At 39.6% G+C, this 21,442-nt stretch overlaps 1 protein-coding gene across 2 annotated transcripts in view; it reads right to left on the reverse strand.

The window, feature by feature from the left end:
* csmd2 (CUB and Sushi multiple domains 2) overlaps window positions 1-21,442 on the reverse strand; it is a 268,656-nt gene that overhangs the window by 191,771 nt on the left and 55,443 nt on the right. The gene's annotated exons all lie outside the window — the stretch shown is intronic.

A 21,442-nucleotide genomic window follows, 5' to 3' on the forward strand; every position in this document is an offset into this window, starting at 1 on the left:
GCTGCTGATTTACCTTTTAAAATACCTGGTTAGTACTTCGGTACTCTCCCTCTGGCACAATCCAGTACTCTAACGACAGGCTGACTTGTCAATTCCACACTCTGCTGTGCCACAGCCTTTATTTTGACCAGCCGATGCTACCTTATTACAGCTTCCCTTCCATCATTACCACATTAGCATATACACAAGGACTCTGCTGGATTAGCATATTAGCTGCTGGGACTGACTTTTTTTAGTGCTGCAATTTGGCCACAGGGGGCTCTGTCGCCAAGCAGGAAATGGTTTCGTCCCTGTCATTAAACCATGTGAGTCTGAATCAAAGTCACTGTGAGTGTTTGATACTGAAGGGAAAGGATAGAGGAAGACAGAAACACAGAGTGATGCGCAGGAAGAGAGATCATTCTTAGTGCCGACAGTTTGACTTGAGTAAATAACAGCATCAACACTGGCTGCATTCCATTTTAGATGTGCCAGTACTAGAGCCTTGATATTGTACATGTTGGCTTACCGGCATGCCTAAATGGAACGGAGCCATCGGTAATGTTATTAGTTACACCTGTGCTTTTCCTTCTTACAGTCAGAATGTCTGTGAGGTCTATTTTTAGACTGGGATGACAGATGCGTGAGAAAAAGACGGTATGAACACAGACTGGATGTGTATATTTGTGTGTCTACAAAATAGTGACAGAGACAGAGAGATGAACCAGCTGGCTGATTTCACTGAATTAAAACTGACTGAGGGTGCAGCACTGTCAGAGTGGAGATGTGTTAAGTATGGGAATGCATGGACTCTAATACACATCCGTGTGTGTGTGTGTGTGTGTGTGTGTGTGTGTGTGTGTGCGTCTTTGTGTGTCTGCACGTAATAATCCCATCACACTCTCCATTTCAGGTTATTAGTTTGGGCAGTAAATTAAGTCTAATAGTGCCATTACCCATGCAATCCCCAAACAGGGCTAGGCCTGGAGCGCAGATATAGCACATACATTTTTAACCTGCCGGTGAATCATCAATATTGCCTTTACTCCCACAATGTGAAGCTGTTACCAGTGAGCAGCAGAATAGAAAAAGACGTATTTGCTTCACACAAAGGCAGCGAAATGAAGTTTTTGTCTTGGCTTTGCCATTCTCCCTTTGGAATTTTCCAGGAAACAAAAATACAAGTTGAGCAAAAGTGATGCCTCTCTTTACATAACGGAAAAAAACTACAATACCGAGGCAGCGGTGTATAAAGACAACCAGCATTTAAAACCCATTTATCACAGTCTGTTCCATTCATACCTGCAGGCTAAATCCTAAACATAGAAAGTAAGAAAATGAGAGAAGCTTGAGGGGGGGGAAGCAACATAACATTTTAAATATTTGTTCACTTTTTCTCCTTTTACTTTACATGTTTTTATATATCTGAATTATTTTCCACACAATTTACAGCTTTCATATGGAAATAAAGCAGGCCTTAGTAGTTCCTGTTTTCAAGAAGAAACATGCATTTCTTCCACCGAGTTTGGCTCATGTCATTATATGGACTATTTCTTTCCAACTGGTTGCATCCCACCCAACAGCCCCAGCCATTTGGTGTTCCTCATGGCAGGTCCATAAGTCACTTGGATGGGTGATTGTGACAAGGCCTGTCCCTGGAGCCCATGTGCTTTAAGCGCTTTCGTTGCAAGTGGTTGTCCTCATCCATCAGTGTAGCTAATTCTACAACACACAGCAGCTAGAAGTAGAAGTATGCGAACACGCCAAAGTGCACACAAACAATCAGCACAGGCACCTTGCCATCCATCGCATCATCTGTCCCTCATGTTCTTTTCTTCACCTTGCCTCTACTCCCCATCCTCCCTCATTCCTGCTTCCTAGAACAGAGGATGAAATGGCCTTTGAACCCAGTATGACTGATGTGCTCACTTCCTGGGTGTGTTCAAGCCTGTTTCTCTATTTGTCATTTTCTCTTTCTCCAGAAGAAGGAAAAGCTATCTGCCCTTGCACACCGCACAACACATCTGTCACAAAACAATTATTAAAAAAGGCTTACGTTGCAAAATAAAGGCATCATGAATCTGTAGTGCTGTAGTAAAAGGTGTCACATGGGCAACTTAACAACTGATAATAGCAAAGTAACAAATTTACAAAAACTCAGAAACAGAATTTGGTCATGAAGAGTACAGTTCCTTTTTAGTCCTGCATTGAAGACTCTTTGGCAGTAGTCACATTTCTGCAAATGCATTGTTGAAATGTGAATTCAATAAACCAAAATTCAATAAAACAAACAATCGAAAACAACAAGGGTATGAATACTTTTTGATCCCATTGTAAAAAGCTGCATATCATCAACTGCAAAAGCCAAATGATAGGGGGAAAAGAGAGCTTTGTTCGAGGATAGATTTGTTTGTTTCACTTGGGTTAAGTCGACAGTAGAAGGAGGGACAGAGACTATAAATCTGAAAATTACAGAAAGTGCAAGAAAGAAGAGAATTGAAGCGTGTTGAAGGGAGACAACATGTAGAGACACAGGTTGGAGCCTGTCTCAGTAAAGTTGATGCAACATCACTCTCTCTGCCATGTATCAGATGGGAGTAGAAGATGCATGATTGACAGTGTAACAGAGCAGATAAAGTATATGCGCACAAATATAGCTTGAGAGATACTACGGAGGTGCAGAATAAAATCCATGCACTACGCAGAGATTTGCTATTTCCTGACTTGACTCGTCTCATTTGCTTTTTTTTCTTTCCACTTTCCTTCCATACAAGTTACATCATTGTAAATAAATACAAAGCAACACAATCGGAAAAGACATGATTGTGTGTAACAGTAATTTAATCCAACTCGTTTTCACGCAAGACTGCAAGAGAGATCCAAACAGGCAGGTGGCAAGGACTAAACAGCTGCAAAGATTTTGCGCCATCATGAATTGAAAGAAATTGCAGTTCCTGGCTCTGACTTCAGCCTGACTCAACTCTCTTAAGACTATTTATGCCTTTATGTATCTGTGCAGCAATTTACATACTTGTATTATGTTGAAAGAGAGGCTCAATGTGGGGTATAATAACCTAAAAAGGTCATAAAAAGCAACAATTAACTTTAATGAAATTTACTAGAGTGGAACAAACTTTGAGCAAGGAAGCAAAACTAAGAAAAAGTTGTCCAAGCAGGCAAAGCACAGCTTGGGTCAGGCCAAAATAAATCTCCAAAAAGGAAACCAAAGGACAAGGGGACAAAGCAGGAAAGGACGCAGGCACACCGATGAACAGATGATTAATGAGGGAAGATACACGACTCTAATAAGTAGCCACAAATACATGAACTCTAATATTCTAATTATTATTTGTCCAAAAGCCAAAACAGATTATAAATGCCCTGTTTAAATGACCTAAATCATAATTAACCAGTAGGTTAAACCAGTGGGCAAGAACCTAAATAATTTTACTGTTTTAAATTACTTAACTTTCTAATCTTCTTCTGCTGTGTTCCTCCTGTACATACATTGCATATGTTTCATAGTTATAGACTGTATATAAAAGTTGGACATAGACATTGTAACGCCACTGATCAGCTGGTGAAATCCCATTGTAAGCGCTTCTGTTGCCATCTTTCTGTTTTGTGTGGCAAGAGAGACATGAATCTAACTTATACTGAACACTAGCAACAGAACCATTAAGAAGTAGGTCCGCCCCAAACCATGTCCTGCTTTATAGGCCTTTCTGATTCATACAAGACCATTGTATACTAAATGAGCATCCCCTTGTATTTAACAGACTCATCAATAAAGTGTTCACTGAGGTCATAGATCAAGGCAGCTGAAGGCTGCTGTCATATATAGCGCTATGATCTTTTGGTTGGATACCTGTTCGTTTTGCAACCATATGCCTCATATTATCCTTTCCTGGTCACTAGAAAGAACGCAGGTTTAAAGCACTTCCAAACTGGCTTTTTTTCAGACAAAGACGCTGTATCCAGCTTTTATATACCAGCTATAGTAAGGAAGCAAACTAAAAATGTAACTTTCCAAGCTGAACTTGTGCTCTGTGGAGAGTTTGTCTTTTATTACAAATGATTACAGCAGATTTCATTAAGCCTAGACCAGGAATTGGGAAAAAAAAAGTCAATGAATACCTCCACTTAAAAAAGTTTATGGTCTAGGACTAGACTTAATCTATGGCTTGGAAACTGTGCCCTGAAGAAAATAAGATTAACAGTGACCATTATGCTCAAAAGACAATAGATATCCTTATTCCGGGAGGCGATCAAACTTCTGCCAAACGAATAAACTGCTGATTAAATCAAATGCACGGCATATTCATAGTCATGCTGTTCCTCATGTAAACACTGGACTGTAACAAACTCACAACTCATACAAACAGCTGACCTGAAATCTTAACAATCAAACAGGCTGTAAAAACACCAAGGGAGGACCCAAATGTAAGAAACGTAGCAAGGAGGCAAACAGGACATCCGCAGAATATTAGAACAGAAATAAGGACAGGAGATGTGCGGAAAGGAAAATTAAAACTATCGTTACGAAACGAAAGTCTTACCAAATTCCTCTGTCCAATCCCTTCTGCGTGTCCCTTTCTTTCCTCTACATCTTCCTGCCACGCATTTGCAAGTGACATTGCAAGATCGATTCCAACACACAGGTGCATTAGCTCAATAAGCAGTTTCTGCTTTGTCAAGCAGCAATTCAATCAATGCCTCCTGTTCCTTACACATGGGCAGGACAAAAGCTGGCAACACCCATCACTTCTGCTTAGAGAGGCTGAGAATGCAAAAATTAACTCTCTCTCTCTTTCCCCCCCTTGCTAGGCCTTGTTGCGTTCTCTCTTTATTTTGAAGAACAGTAGTTTTACTTCTTCACACTTTGTTACTACTTTGAAAAACATATCCACATGCCACATCCAATCCATTTGTGATATAAAAACTCACAACTTTCTGGGAGTCTGGACCTAAACTAACTAGGTAACTCATTTTAGGATAGAGGATTACATCTAAATTGCATAATTTTTGACACTACAAAGGCCAGAAACCAAAAACAATTTAAAGAATTTCATTTGATTTAATAAATTTTTATCATATTTTTTTTTATCACAAATTGTTATTTCAGTACTGTGCCGTGTTCTCTGCAGAACTAGATTGTAGTGATGCATTTTGATTACTTTGCTTAGCCAGATTTAGATAGGCAGGGGAAAACCCTTATCAGTACTGCTGAGTGTAATCACATTTGACAGCGTTTATAAGTGCAACTGTGGGTGCAGGTAATAGTTAATGTTTCACTGTGTGTCGCTGCCTCAGTGGTTCTTGGTTAGGGATTCACGAGATTTATTGCGCAAACACAATAAAAGACACACACACACACACACACACACAAGAATACATATAAATACAGACCGGAATGAACTCAAGATATTCTCATTTCCCACGCACACAACAGCAGGTGCAGTAAAAGGGCCAGTTCCTGTGTGGGAGGCGCTGAGGTGTGAAGGAGAGCTCATACAGAATTGATGGCTGCTGACAATGTCTGCAAAACGGAATAATGTGCCATTCAGTAGCCATTCACTATATATGAGACTAAACTAAGAGGGATCAGGGAGCATGAGAGACTTCAAGGAAAGCCAGAAGACAGATGAGAGACAGAGCTGAGGGAGCTGGGAGGAGAGATCAGTACATCTGTGTACAGCCTTGACTCTGTCTGGATTGAAGTATCTATATCCCCCTGGCTTCCCAGGCTTATCTCTCTACTGACATTACTCTTTCAAACAATAAAATCGCAGAAATCCTGTGGTCACCACTGCAAACTCACGTACACAGGTGCACACAGGGACATTTACACTGAATTAAGAAGATCATATGTGAATATCTGGTGCACTGGTTTGCTCAGTGGCTCACAGTTCATCACTGGTGATACTGTACTATGATACTGTGTGTCATCCGTAATAATGAAGGTGTACCGATACAGCTGATTTGGCATTACACAGAGCATTGTGCAATTCTGAGATCTGAATTAAAACAAGTCTATCAAACCTTAAAAGTGATAAGGACTGAGAGATAACACTTGAAATCAATGCAACAATAAGACTCATCTTTCCCTTTAAAACAAATAATAATGATTTTTCTTTTTATATGTATTTCTGGGGTGGGGGTAGAGGGGGCAGTGTGGGGCAGTTGACAGTATAAAAGGTGGACGTATCCATGGTGACGTCATTCGCTGGTTTCTGAAGGCCTGTTTTGAAGCCTTGAGATTAGCGTTTTCACTGTCACCATTTTGGTTTCAAAGAACTGGATGTGACATGGTGGGGAAGGTTTGACTGTGAAAGCACTTGCATATCTGGGATAATCCTCCTTTTTGAAACATAGTATGACCAAAATGAGTAACTGAGCCCATAAATCCAACAAGAAAGTGTTTACAGAGGTCAAGTCAGAAAGGTATTTTGACATAGACTTCTATAGGACCAGAAGTCTTTTTGTAATGCCATCTGGCAGTCTTCAGATAGAAAGCAGGTTTAATATAACCACACTACGGACGGACAAGCGCTTGTTTTTATGCGTTGTCGTTAGCAACAACGACGGTAAAACCACCTCATGTCCGCTTGTTTATTTTCCACATTAACCTTTCACAATAAAGCTCAAGATCCTGTTGAGACTTGTCAAAATAAACTGAATCACGTGAAAGATGCAGAGTATTTACGGATGAGAAGCAAAAAAGAGCCGTCAGGTGCTAAAAAATAAACCTTAGACTCAAACGTTAGAACAGGCTTTTCCCCGCAGTACGCTGTGTAATAAATACTCACAAAGAAAACGGCGGCCGTTACAACCTATGTCTAAAAATGTATCGTTTCATGCATCAGTTAAAACACTCGACTCCAGGTACGCGACGCCCAGCTGGAAACACTTCACGCAAGTCGAGCTGCCCGACATTTTAATAATTATTTTTATATATATATTTTATTTATTTATTTATTTTATTTATTTTTATATTTTTTAACATGTTTTTTGAACATGTTTTTAACATGTTCAATGTATCACTTTGGCATGTCAAGTGTACAGCACTTTGTGTACAGCTGGGGGCTGATCTGAAAGTGCTATATAAATAAATTGCTTGCTTGCTTGCTTGCTTGACATTCACAGAATCTACAGAAAATGTTACATTTTTGTGATTTATATCGTTATTGGACGATAGATGTCTTAATATCGGGATATGAGATTTTGGTCATATCGCACAGCCCTAGACTGCTATCTTTTATCAATGTTTTTCTTCCATTGCCTTCTTCTAATGCATTATACTGGGTCACGCATATTCTGTGAGATGCCAATTTATTGGAAAACTTCTCATGCACTATTCTGAAATTGATTCATTCTCTTGTCTGTTGGGGTTACTGATATGTGCACCAACAAATGACACTATCTGCACCAGCTGGATTTCACTCTCATTACTGAGTTATACCAATTAAGTCTGCTAGTTGCTAGCTAGGAGACAACATGCTAACTGTATCTGTGTGTGGGTGTACACATGCAAACATCAATAAAGATCACAGGCACATGCTAATCGACACTAATTCACTGTTTGTCATGAAGATAAGTTTTAAATAACTGTTGAAATTATGTACAGGCTAAGAATGAATTAAAATAACTGATGCTGATTAACTCAGCCTGCTATCTGCGAGTAGAATTCTGAGAGTATTTACACAATTTAGTAGAACATATTTATTCAAATGTGTAGGAAGAAATCAGGATCAATTGCTACAATTAGTCCAGTTAGAAGCTCACAGCGTCAAAAAGGCCTGTGTGGAATTTGTTCAAAACAACCAAAATGAGGTCCAGCACAAACTCTGACAGGTAAAACTAGCATGTTATCGTCCGCAACAGTTATGCACTTGAGCGTGGTTTGGGTTGGAAGTGGCCTTGAAAGAACAGATGAATGGGTGCTAAAGAATACTGAATAGGTGTTTTGCTTGCAGCAAATTATAACACAAGAAGAAAATTCCACACAGCAGTCTTCATTTGGCAAAATAAATTCTTTAACATTTGTATTTACGGTGGACACTTTAATTTATCATTACAAAATGAACAATTTCACCTCAGCATGTGGCTAGAAACACTGTCACTGAAACATCACAACACCCAAAACACATTAATATTTATCCCCTTGGGAAAATTAGTATTCATTCAAAATTTCATGGCAACCCAGGCAGTGGGTGTCAACACATTCTTGTTTGACGGCCAAGTGTGACAGACAGGTGGACCCTCAGAGGTCCTGCAAGTGGGGCATAAACTAGAATTCTCAGTGCCTGTTGTTTTCCTGCATTTTGTCTTGCTTTGCCATTCCCTGAGCCAATCCTCTTTCCCCCACTCTGCAGGTTGCCTTGGAAACAGTAAGGGCCCACCAGAGAGGACATTGCGAGGGGAAGTGTTGATGCATAAACGTGTAGGTTTGGGGGGGGGACACAGGAAAACAAATGCATCTCTTACTTTTGGTATGCAGTGGTGGGTACGCTCATTAATGTATAAGTCAATGCACTTCAATTTTACATGATGTACATGGGCTGGTATGACTTAAATACACTGTATGCAGTATGAGAACAATAAGCATCCTGACAATAAATATGTAGAGGCATCCATCTACTCATCAGGGGAGATCAGATGTCACTTCAATCCACACCTCATTAACCATGTCTTCTTTAGTTCACTTTGCTTTTTCATGACTTTAGTTATCTGACTTGGGTAGTGAATCAACCAGGGATGGCTTGATGAAGCAGAGGTACTTTGGCAAGTTTAATCAATACCTTTATTTAAGATTAGCTTTTCCTTAAATTTCACCGTCTTTTAGTTTCCCTGATGTTTGCTGTGGTAAAAGAGGAGAGAATCCCAGACTCACCTCATGCCATGTTTAGGCATGTGAAAAAATATATTTTTGATCTAAAACCACTGAGCTTGACATCAAAGGCAAATCAATATTGATATCTGATAATTTCCTATTCCCTTTCACACTCATAATGGCTATAGGTTTGTGCAAAAGATTATTTATACACATTTTTAGTCCATATTAAATATTATTGTTATTAATATTATTGGGCAAAAGACACTTTTAGTTTGACATGGCTGTGTTATTATAGCTATACCAGAGGAGAGGCAGTCTAAAATGGGATATTGGCAGTAGAACTGACAGGTGTGTTGGAGTCGAAAGTGCAAACCGACTGAAAAGTCTCCCAGAATTGAGGGTTATATACATTCATTACTGCTTCTTCTAAATTAGGTGCTATTTGCTGCAAATTTGTATCGATTCTGTCTTTAATGTAGTTTCAAAATGCTAAACCTGAGGGAAATACAGGTGAGTGCACTGTCTGAGGAGAGCAACACAGCCAGTGATGTCTAACATCAATTTCACAGCTTGGGTCTTTATGAACAAAGCATTATTGATTATAGCTCTGTGGAGAACGACCTTCAAAAAATGGATATATGCAAGCAATGTTGCAAATACCTGGTAACCATGACCACCATGGTAGACAAAAAGAGGTTTTTTTGTTGTCATGTCCTTAAAGTAAACTTTTTTTTAAAATAATGCTTAAAAGTTTAAAACTTATTGAGGTTTTAAACTAAATAAATGGCATAGTTTACGCCTGTATTTTTATAGCGCTTTACTTAGTCCCTAAGGACCCCAAAGCGCTTCACACTACATTCAGTCATCCACCCATTCACACACTGGTGATGGCGAGCTACATTGTAGCCACAGCTGCCCTGGGGCGCACTGACAGAGGCGAGGCTGTCGGACACTGGTGCCACTTGGCCCTCTGACCACCACCAGTAGGCAACAGGTGAAGTGTCTTACCCAAGGACACAACGACCGAGACTGTTGGAGCCGGGGCTCGAACCAGCAACCTTCTGATTACAAGACGAACTGCCAACTCTTGAGCCACAATCGCCCCGTGATCGCCCCATCGCCCCTATAAATAGCTATTATATTGCTTACCAGCCTAACAAGTTTTGTTTGATTTCAGTTGCTGGTTTCTAGTTTTCTGATGCAGACTGGCACTTTTATAACTGATAAAATATAATAATGTGCACCATGTTAACAAAATTCCCAGCATTCTGATGAAGGCCTTCATGCACAATAGGTCAACTGAAGTATCTAAGTGTTGCAAAACAGGGTATTGTACACTCGCTAGCTCAGAGAGCTGTCCTCTTTCTTTACGCTCTGTTTCACCAGTTAGCTCATCCTGTTGTCTTCTTTTTTTCTCATGGTCACAAGTGCCTGATCTGCCTGTGTGGCCGTTGGTAAAGCATGACAATGCATTTTTAATGCTGTGCTGGGTTTAAATTAACCAAAAAATAAGCTGTGAAAAAGCCCTGACAAACAATTTGTCAATGTTAATAGTTTCTGAGAAGACGCCTAATTTGAACAGATAAATTGTTCTACCTCTATTATGAGAGGTTTCACTGATTCCATGTGAAGCATCTGTTGCACATATAAAATCGCTTCATATTATTACCGGGCCTGTAATCTTCATCAAGTAAACCACAGTTAGATCATTTGCAATAGTATAATACGCTACATTCAACCAAGTATTGAACTGTAGTTATATGGGAGGAGCTGTGTAATTATAAAATCCATTTAATTGCTGGGTTCTGTTACATGTCTAGTGTTCTGCATTAGAAATTCCTTTAGTTCTGACTCGCTATTATGACAATATGATAATCTGTCATAACGCGCTACTATCCTCCATTTAACCTCTTGTCTTTTCCCACTCCCAACATTGTCTATGCTGCCTTATTTTTTTAACATGACTCAAGGTTTTTTCTATAATTAGCAGTTCATTAAAGAATCGTGTCTAAATAGTGTTTACATTTCTTTTCTTTTCTTTTTTTTTACTTTAACCTCTCCTGGTCTAGTAAGTATAAGTATCTGGGTGATTTCAGGTTAAGTATCTTTCGTGCATGCTGGTTTCCTACTACATATTCCCAAAGCCAGTCCCTTATTTTGAGGTTCCCAGGGGATAGTGGATGCGACCTTCATGATTTAGCTTTCAACTTATGTAAGTTAAGAGTCCCTATTTTTCTTTCTTTCTTTTTAGATTTGAATAAATGCATATTGACAATGATAAATATATTTCATATATTTTCCCACTAATATCCAATGAAATCAGCAGAACTACAAATCCATACACATGCCATTCTGGAAACATTCAAAGGATGGCTCTAAATCATGTGGTACTTGGGGGAGATCCAAGTAAAACCCATAAATAAACCCTATGATCATCTCACTCAAAGCACGTTGTTCGAGAGCTACATTATCCCGCATACACAGAGGCAGAATTTAATTTTAGGTGGTGGTGGGTAAACATGTATACACTGACCACGTCACAATCATTTGACAACACCCAACACTTTTTTTGTATTTGTTTGTTTTTTTTTTTACATTACTGTAATGAGATCCAGATGTCATAATTACTAGATGTGGGTCTCAAAGCTCATAAATATGAACATCATTAACAATACAATTGTGTTTTTTAAGTATTTTGTAAAAATCTTTACTTATGTGTACATTTTAAAATTATACAAGAAACAAGTGCAATGTTTCTATCGATCACCTGAGTTGCACTGCTGGTTAAAACTGCTTCCATTTTTTTCTACATAGATAAAAGAGATAAAAAAAATATATCTATTGAATGTAACGTGCTCTTTTCATTTGAAGGGTATTCAGTAGCTGCTCACTGATACACAGATATGGAGTGGTTGTGAAGGTGAACCAGTAGAAAAATAGTCTTAAACAGTTGGGGTACTTTTCATGGGTGTCACCTAGTAGACGTTATAAAACATGGACATAGACACTGTGATGAAAACAACTGGATTTAGACTGTACATTTTTAAGCTGTATCTTTAGTTTTGACTGGCATCATGCAGCTGTTTTGGAGCCAAAAGAGATAATAACACGAAAAGATGGACTCCTAAGGTATTAGCTACAGCTAGCTATTTTGGTTAGCATAAACTATGCAGACACACATAACCTGGTAATTAGCGGTAAAGTAACAGATGAAAAAAATGCTAGAATTTCACTAATCAAAACTCAAGCACAGACTCAAGCCTTAATTTTGATCAGATAATCCACTAGCATGCTTCCGAAGGCACCACCAACAACAACAACGCAGACCCCAACAGCTTTCTGTGTTAGGATACATGTCAATCAAAAAGGCCACAGAACTAACTCCAACATCCAGGCGGATGAGTTAGAAAACAAAAATCACCACAGACATGCTGTCTACACCATTTTGTGCCATGCTGTAAATATGATTTTCAGTGCCATAAAGTTGGAAATTTAAACACGAGAGTCTACATTGACTGACTCCCTTTTGGAACCAACCTCATGTGGTACCTAAAGTAAATGCGGTCTTTGTCACTTTCTTGTTCTTGCCTTCATACTACATTTCACACAGGAGCCCGACCAATTTATTGGCAGATCATTATAATCACACAAAAGCCTGGACTGGAGCAAAAATCTGCCCCAGCATTTTTGGTCCAGGCGGCCCACCGTAAATGGTAAGTAAAAAAGAAAAGTTTGACATCTTAGTTGTTTAGTTGTACTGTAGTGCAGCATGTGACAATTAAAAGCTACACTTTAGCTATTAGCAGTGGCTCATGGTCAAAGTAGCCATTTATTTTACATGAATCTCTCCCTTCCTAATTATACCCTCTATCTATTTTCTTGCCATGGTAATTACACCTTCCTCTGTCTCTTCCTAATTCTCTTGTTGGGACTGCTGTCCCTCCTCTTGCACTTCTCCAAGGCTAGTGCTAGCATTCTTTCGAACTGCGAGGGCTTCTTACTAGTTGTTGCTGGTTCCACAGTTGACAGCTGCTAGCATGTCGATATTTTGAAACACTTTGCTGCATTTATTTCTATCTTCTATTTCTTTTTCTCCACTTCTTCCACAGTAAACTCTGTTCTACAAGGTGCATGGGCACACAGGGAAGGTAGGGGAGAGGCCGGTTGAATTAAGAGATTTAATTGGTGACCTTTAAGTGATGTTTAGCCTGTAGAAATAAATTGACCAAAAAAACCCTCCAATTTTATTTTGACCCTTTGGCCCACAACTGGGTTGGCCCACCGGGCATAATCCTGTCACCCAATATTAACTATTTGCCAACCTTCCACCGTTCGGGCATTCATAACGTTTAACAAATGAGAACTAAAAAAGTAAAGAAAACGAAGAAACACCATTCAACCATGTTATGAGTCTTGACGTTGCATAATCTGTCCACCACCCACCAGAGGGCAATTTCCAAGGTGGCAGCAAACATGTTTGCAACACAACAAACAAGAAGTATTTGATCTGAGCAGAATAAGACAGAGGGTGTACGAGTAAATGAATAACATAAATGTTAGGGAAATATGTTTATATCAGCCTACATATCAGAATACTGGATTTTGAAATCAACAAATCACCAAGTATCAAGTATCAGTCTTAAAATTCCTTTATCGTTTCACACAGACGTCCCTGACATATTGCCAACAAATGGCTGCTTCTGTCAATTATGTTAGTTCTTTGGTTCATACTACTTATCATTCAACTGCGAGACAAATTTGAAGACATCAACATGTTTTAGGTGCTTTTAGCTTTAAGATTTAAGATAAATGTATCATATGCACTTCTTCTATATCTCCCTTCTTTTATAGGCATTATGTTGTTTCCACCTTTTACCAGCCTGTGGTAAAAGGCGGTTTTCCCTTTTCCATACAACACCACAGTGAAAATAGGGTTAGTTATCTAAAATGCACACTCTAACAAAATGTGTCAACATTTGCACCTCTACATTTATCTCATACAAAATATGTCAATTTTACATCCCTCCCACTCTAAAAAGGCTAAAAACACTCACACTGCCTTTTGTGACAAAACACCTCCACTTGCTCCTAGTCTTTGCCTCATTACATCACTGAATAGCAACTGTGAATTAAGGCCTCAAACAGAGAACGCTGCAATGCCAAATGATGGGTAAGAGACAATCACAAAACAAACAGGTGTGGCTTCACTTTATGCTTCAGTGATGGCGCATTTGCACTGTGAGCTCAGGCAAGAGCTTGTCAGGCGCACACAGAGGCAGACAGTGTGACACACTCAAAGAGGAACACAAATCAACACAAGGATAAACACGAATCAGCTAAAGGCCTGGTTTCTATGTGACTATGTGAAGATATTTGTCTGCCTCCGAGTAGTCTAGAGAAGAAGGTTTATTTCTTCACGACACCTCCCTTTTGTCTCCCCACCACCCACCCCCAAATAAATCATCATGAAATGGCCCGGACTGTTTCGCCGCCGTCGGTGTCAAAACAATGGAATGCAACTGAGTATGGCAAACATTGATTCTCTGTAAGTGAAGAAGAACTAGAACAAACACAGCTGACCCAGGTGATTGTGTATTGGGGCGATGATATTATGCCGCGCTTGTTTCTGCATGCCTCTGTGCATCTAAATGTTTGTCCATATCGTTTCCTAGTTTATGTGTTTGTGTGTAGCACAGGGATTTATCACAGTATAGACAGCATTATTAACAATCCAATACAAAACAATCAGCAATCTTATAGCTAATCAGTAACCACGCCTTCCAATACTCAGTATGTGTATATTAACAGTCAGTGCTTTCCAATTAAATTCACATATTGGTAAATATATAAGAAAAAAAAATTCAATCAAAAAATCTATACCGAGACTCTGTCAACAAAGCGTTGACTACACTAACAACTTCTCAGAGCAAATATGCTTGATCTTAAATATGACCTTTTGACATTTAGGTGAAATACTCAACTGTCGATAAAGTCTGAAATGGATGACCAGAGAGAATTGGCGATGGATGATCAATAAATCTGGCCTGATGAATGGCTGCGCATTAGGGCCGCCTAGTAAACGGAGAAATGATTAAACACAGCAGCCAAGAAGGAACCGCTTGGTTGATATCAATTAAAGCAATGAGAGAGAATGCACCAGTTCCTGTTCATAGCCATCGCTGGGTATTTCATCACAGATGTTAACATGCGTGCAAGGCAATCTTAATGATATATTAGATACCACAGCCACTAAATGATAAATGCGGGTTCATTCAAGTGGCCTTTACTGGAGTCTTCGGCAAATACGCTTTACGCTGTTAAAAGTTTAATTCCAATCAAACTAGCTGGTAAAATGCAATTGAGGGGAAAGACTGCATCAAATACCTGACAAATGTGAGAGGTTGATTATATATAATCTTTCTGAATTTCCATTCAACTCCGACACCTCAACATTTTCTGGATCAATAAGCTGTCACACTAATTTACCTGTGACAGAAGAACGTTAACAAGCCAGTAAACACCATACCATCCAAAACAATAGGTAAAAAGTCTGCTGAGGTAGTGCCTAGAATTTCTTGAGCATCTTGATAGTCGCAGCGTATTCGCCAGCCTTCCTCCTCTCCCACCTGCTGAGCGTCTTTGTCACATAGTGCTAACACAGAATCCCTGCTAGGCGATCAATGCAGACAACTCTTTTTTTTTTTTAATTTAACCTTTGCTCCTTTTGTCTTTGGTGAGTGAACCTGGCATGAAAGCATGGCAATCCAACCTTTGTATCCTTACATTTCAAGTGCTTCTTTCCTGCAAGTCTGTCCTTTCAACTACCTAATCATAAATGGACATTTAATGCATTCCAAGTCCTAGGATTTTGGGACCATATTGCTTACACCTTGCACATACTCTTACATCAACAGCTGGCAGTGAAAAAGACATATGCCAATTAGCTATACAAGAAAAGAGCGCATAAGTCACAGAGCTTTCCACCAGCCACTGCAAAGCTGTCTTCTTTGTGTTGCTTGCATCCAAGTACAAAAGGAAATTCATCACCTTAGTCTCAAATGCAGATACATACTTGAGCACACTGCACGCACATGCACTCGCACGCATATTCAGAAGCACGTCTCCACCTCATCCCATCTCAGAAACAATGACACCCTAATCTGAGGACAATACGGGTGCTAATCCACACAAAACAGGGATTGTATGCAGAGACAAACATGGGAGCGGGAGCGAAAAAGAGCTAGCACGCTAACAAGCAAAAGAGGCTAATCCTGATAAGAGATAGAGGCTTGGAGAGACGGATAAGCATTACTGTTAGGGCAAAACCGACAAGGGGGCGGGGGGGGGGGTATGAAAAGGGGAGAGGGAGAGAGAAGAGTAAAACCCCAGATATTATAAGATGACAACAAAGTTTTAATGAGTTGGTAATTCACAGTGCAATGTTGACGAAAGCAGATAAAATCGACAAAATATGACAGCTGCCATTCCAGCTAACAAAATCAATGGAAACCATGTTAACACGAGTCTGTGTGTTGTTGACACGCAGTCAGTCACATATATTACACGCCTGTACAAGAACACAGTTTCTTGGTGGGGGTTTTTTCTGTATTTTTTTCTGTAATGCCACTAGCTAAACAACTGGGTTACCAAAGTAACATATTTCTCTATGATGGAAACAAAAATCAAACAGATTTAATCGCCAAGAAGGCGATAACACTAAAAAGATTAGATTAGATGGTCGGAGGAGTCAAACTTTAAAAAAATGAACGCAAAGTATTTGATATTAGCTCTACCACAAAGCTTTGCAAGCTCAAACACTATTAATGAACTCCAAGTGTGCGTTGTACATAGCATGAGTTCTTTCTTAATACCCCTCGCTGAAAAGGGGGCACCGTTTCTAAAGGGGAACTATGACCCCTACTTACTGCAAGCTGGTTGATGGGGGTTATCTCAGGCTGGAATTAATTACATCAAAGTCTACAATCCAGAGGGCCGAGCAGATGACATTTACAAGAGGCCAACTGAGGCGCTTAATTACACACTTTCATAAAGTAGCAGAATTAGTGTGCCAGACTGGTGCCGCACATAAACATTGGAATAACAACGATAGCAACCTTTTGGAGAAGTCGCACACAATGGGGGGTTTAGGGATGAAGTGTTTTGGGTGACATTTTATGCGGTCAAGCTCAAAGTGCTATGTCAGAGGAGAAGTGAAAGCGGTTCAGGTCCCTGGTACTTTTTTGGGGGAGATGAGCTCACTGACTAAAAAATGCATGGCTGTGGAGATGGTTGTGCGCTGTGCGTGAGTAACAGTGCAGCAAATGTGCAGGGTTGCGTTCTTTCTTTTCCTCTGACCTGCTTTTTGCAATGATACATTTCCATCAGGGTGCAGCAACAATATTCCCTCATAGCTTCATCCATTACCTCAGAGCACTGTGTCATCCTTGTCTTTTTAGAGCTCGCACTTCTTTCACTGTATTACGTCTTCTCAATTTGTTGCTCTATATTCCTACAAAGAGACCATCTTCTAAGTCTCTTGTATCTCCATGCTTCACACTTGTCTTTCTCACCGCTTCCCTCCCTATTTGTTAAGATGCAGTCAGGGTACGGCCTGTTGGTGCGTACCCTGTCGGTGTGGAAACAGCAGGGAGCACAGAGGAGTCCTTTCAGAGAAGAAAAAAAATAAATACAAGCATGTGACAAACACCTCCACGTTCACCCTGCACACCACAAGCTCTGTATGTATGAGAAGTATAGGAATGCAGACAGCTGCATGCCATCACGCACACAAGCAGATAAACAATACTGGCAACACATCCTACCCCCTGGCCCAGTGTTCGCCTCCCTTTGTCTTTCACTCTCTGCCATTGTTATGGTGCTCACACCTCAGTCGCCCTCCCGCTGGGACAGACTTCCTTTCACCAACACACGCTCAGTTCTATAGAAAGCCATATGCATTCCTCACTGAGAAACAGGTAAAAAAAACCCACAGCAGTTAGTTTAGGAAGGCCAATAAAAAGTATGAGAAGCGATTGCAAAACAGAAGCCGTGAAACATTCGGATCCCCCATAATGCACATTATATTCAGTATTATACACAGCATTGCATAACTGGAGAAAGAATCACATCACACAATGTTTTAAGCACACTCCATAAAGCTTTCCTTAGATCTTATACACAAAGTACAAGCCACTGGAAACCACCAAAGATCTTCTGCCTTGTGCAATTTAAAATAAAAATGAGAACATACATAACAAAGCGGAACGAAACCCGTTTATAACTCATTTATATTGTATGGAATAGGGAAAACCTGTATGTTTATGCCCATATTTACTTAAACTGTGATTAAATATGTATCGCACACAGTGACACACTCCCAGCTTCAGTTTCCAGCCTTGGGGGGGAGCAAAGTAGTACAAGTATTGACTAAAAACTGAGTTTTAACAGTGCTTTTTTTTTTTTTTTTTCCATGAGACATTAATAGCAAACATTTATTTATTTATCCACCCATCCATCAATTTTTTACTGCTCATCCAGGCCTGGGTCGCGGGGCGGGTGCAGGTGGATGAGCAGTGTAAGATGCCCAGACCAAACAAGTGGCTTACAAAACGTACAAGGCTGGATTTTGTTTATGTATTTCTGAAGGGCTCTAGTCCAATCAGTTTACTTTTGCATGTGGTTTCATAATGTATATATATATATCTATCTATCTATATATATATATGTATACATATATATACATATATATATCAATTGTGTTGCCTATAAAGGCAGTAACAAAAAAACTTCATAGGTGAACATATGCACACTCTCTGAAACACTGCAAACAAACTCACTCAAAGCGATGGGTTCACAGGGAAGACGACCTTTCTGTGCGTGCTCTGGTGCACAGTCAGTGCTACGTTTATGCGTGTCTGAGTGTGTGTGCCTGTAAAGCTTGTGTGTGCAGATGTGTGCACGTGTCTGTGTATACCCATGGTGTGGGGTGTTGTTTTCCACCCTTTATCTGGAGAGCAAAACAACAACTTGTCCTGACCGCAGACTAGACCCTGTCTTGCCGCCCATTCACCCAGAAAACAAATAGAGGGCAAGAAAGAATGAGGGTAGAGACCAAAAAAAAAAAAAAAAATGAGTGTGTCTTGCAATGCTGTGCAGAGCAGACATGCCTGGCAATGACTCGCGGGGCAATGGGAACTGTCAGGAGCTCTTTTAGCTCATGTCGGGTCTATAAAAAGAGGAACAGAATAAAGAAAATATGAAAAATAATTCCAGAAAGGCTCAGATGTGGGATTCAGTATCAAATATTAACATAATGTGAAGCAGGGAGAGGCGGCTGGTATGATTTCAACAAATACAATTCTCCTCTAAACCCCACCAAACCAGTCATTTTGAGTTAGGAACAATATAATGCATCATTACACTTGAGCTAAGTCTAAGAAGCTTGTCTCCAACTTCACTCTCTCATCTGACAAGTGTACAAATAATTTAGATTGTTCAGAAGTCAGAAAACATTTAACTGCCCCTACAGGGAATTTCACATGAAGAGAAAAGGAGCCAGAAAGAATAATGTTTCTCATAACTGTCAGAATTTTTTTTAAGTTTATTTTTTCTTCTCACTTTTGTGGTACATACAAAATTTGAAAAACAAATGCAGCATGGGTACCATGGTTGCCAAACTTCATCAGCATTTCTTGAGAATTGTCTGACTGAATTCAGTGGAGAATGATGCCGAGTGTGTGTTTGTGAATGCCAGTATCCATGAAAGACGTATGAATGAGTGTGTGTGTGTGAGCTCAAACAGTCTTCATTAGGCTGACGGAGAACTGCCGCACAACAATCAGCCATTAATTAAGTGTCAGAAGCATTTAACGGTCAGACACGCTGGCGGCCGATTCCCATGCCAGACACTAATAACAGCCACAATCTGCCAGAGCGGAAGCTCTGCCTACCCAGACGTGCCAGACAGCCCATATTTTCAAAGAAAATTAGTAAATACACATAGTAAAATTACAGCCATAATAGCTAGGCTTCAATTTAATATTACCTAAGTTCAGGCTCTCCAACTCTAATCTTAAGCACTTGTTCCTTGCCGTCCTACTCTCAGTATATCTGCTTGTCACTGTGACATTCTCCCTGGAGCAAAAGCGGCACCACATGAACACACGCAGTATATCCAAGACAGAGAAAGGAAGCAGCTGTTTTTAGGAGCAGCTCTTGATCTGTGTGGTAACTATATTTGACCCACTGTCTCTATGACAAAATTAGAAAGCCATTCTGCTGTTGTGAAAGCAGGTGTGTAATTTCCAAACACACCAGGACCACCAGGGACTTTTTTTTGAGACATTTCTGACCAAGAAGGAAGAAGCCTTAATTGACCTAAATTTAGCTAGACCTCTCTGGAAAAAAAATAGATGCACACTATGAAATTAGCAAGAGCAGTTGCAAGAACAACTCAGCTTTACTTAAGTTTTAGTTAATGCAAGTTTTACAGGAGCTGGTGATTTATAGATGACCATAACTACATTTATACAAGTCTCAGAAAATAAATAATACATCTGTCAGATTAAAATATGCTTGAAGAAAAAATATTAAGATACAGGAATTATTTTGCTAAAATGTTTAATCCAGCAGGCAGTCCACAAAGTCAAGCTGCATTAGAAGCAAATCAGCTCATCTCAGATCACACATCAGCTTATAGCTCAGTTGATTACCTTTCAAACATCCAGCCTCATGTAACCCGCCTGAGGTTAATATCTGGAAGCTGCTTTGCAACCCATCTCCACACTACTTCACCTTTTAACGTAGTATCTGAATTAATTATTTTATCTACTTATTTTTTTTACTCTTACAGTCTGACTTTTCATATATGTTAATGGCATGTTGTCCTGTGTTTTCCACATATATACATGTTAAAGGGCCTAGAACAGAACCCTTATCAACCAATATGAAAGAAGAAATGACAATATCAATCTGCTGCCCATTACCAAGGCAAAAATAGCAAAAACACCAAATTTCACGCGACTTGTGCCATACAGTACTATACAAAAGTCTGGATCCACATCTCAGTTCATTATATTCGGTTACTAAAATGGAAAATAGGTGCAGAGATTTATTGAAATACATTAAAGCATAGCTGTAAATATGTACAGGGCAAAAAAAAAAATCAATCCTGACAAGCTTGAAAGTCCATATTGATTATTTGCATGATCACCTTTATTCATCAACACAACTCCTTTAGGTAACCTTTCTTGAGATTTAATTAAGTAGTCTTCAGGAATATTTCTCCAGGCTTGTTAAAAGCCATTTAAAGCTGATCTTTGGATGTTGACTACCTTTTTTGGTGTTCTCTGTCAAGATTATTCAATCATTTTAAAGTCTTGGTTCAATTTTGACAAGAACCCCAACATCACTAGCTGAAGACCCAAATCATGACAGAGCCTCCGCCGTGCTTTACACACTCCCTGTTGTACCTCTCTGCTGACCTCCTCTGTAAAAACTGACAAAGATTTGAACCAAAATTTAGATTTGTTGTTGTTGATTTTGTGGCAAGACATGCCAAGTTTTCAGCTAATTGGCCCTTCTTGTTGATGCCAAATTACTATTATATGCCTGTCAAACTGTGTCATC

The sequence above is a fragment of the Oreochromis niloticus genome, linkage group LG22, assembly GCF_001858045.2.
Source record: "Oreochromis niloticus isolate F11D_XX linkage group LG22, O_niloticus_UMD_NMBU, whole genome shotgun sequence".
In the NCBI taxonomy this organism is placed as follows: Eukaryota; Metazoa; Chordata; class Actinopteri; order Cichliformes; family Cichlidae; genus Oreochromis; species Oreochromis niloticus.